This window comes from Monodelphis domestica, chromosome 3 (assembly GCF_027887165.1).
Source record: "Monodelphis domestica isolate mMonDom1 chromosome 3, mMonDom1.pri, whole genome shotgun sequence".
In the NCBI taxonomy this organism is placed as follows: domain Eukaryota; kingdom Metazoa; phylum Chordata; class Mammalia; order Didelphimorphia; family Didelphidae; genus Monodelphis; species Monodelphis domestica.
This window is the reverse complement of record NC_077229.1, coordinates 1,246,822-1,247,513: the sequence shown is the minus strand read 5'-3', so window position 1 is coordinate 1,247,513 and position 692 is coordinate 1,246,822.

The following is a 692-nucleotide window of genomic DNA, read 5'->3' as shown; positions in this document are numbered from 1 at the left end:
ATGATTTGTAGTAAGAATCTAGTTCCATGCAAGAATCTGTGCATTGTAACCCAGATTAAGAATGTAATCCCAGGGTAATATCCAAGTTACAATTTGAAATATATATGTTGTTATAGTAATTTTAAGTGTGTGTTACCATATTAATCATAAATTACTATGTTAATCCTCAAGGGTGTGCAACACATTTTGTAATGTACTTATATCAAACCAATTCATGTAGGAAGTAACAGGAACCAGAATACATCATCCAAAGGTCCCAGAGACCTCTTGTGGGACGTGAGGATTTCTCAGAAATGGGGGTTGGGATATACTATGTCAAGAATTACCTGTAAGGAAGCCCAGGTAAAAAGTGTTCTGACCTGTCCATGACCTACGAAGTCACTTTTGCCCCACCTCGAGTGATCCCTGTAAGTTTTCACCCCATACACTGTAAATTTTTCTTTCTGCCTTTAAAAACCTCTCAGTGTCAATAATCAGGGTTTGAATTGGGGGAAACCTGCAGATCTCTGGTCCTGTGATTTATCTATCACAATAAAATGAGATCTTTAACCAGAAGTGTCTCCCAATATCCTATTTTTACAATTCTTTCCCCTTTTTTGAGTCTCTGTTGAGCCTTCTTTTTTGGGCCTTCTTTGGGCCAGAGACAGAATTCTGGAAAAACATATAAATGAAAGATCTCTCTTTCTTTCTTT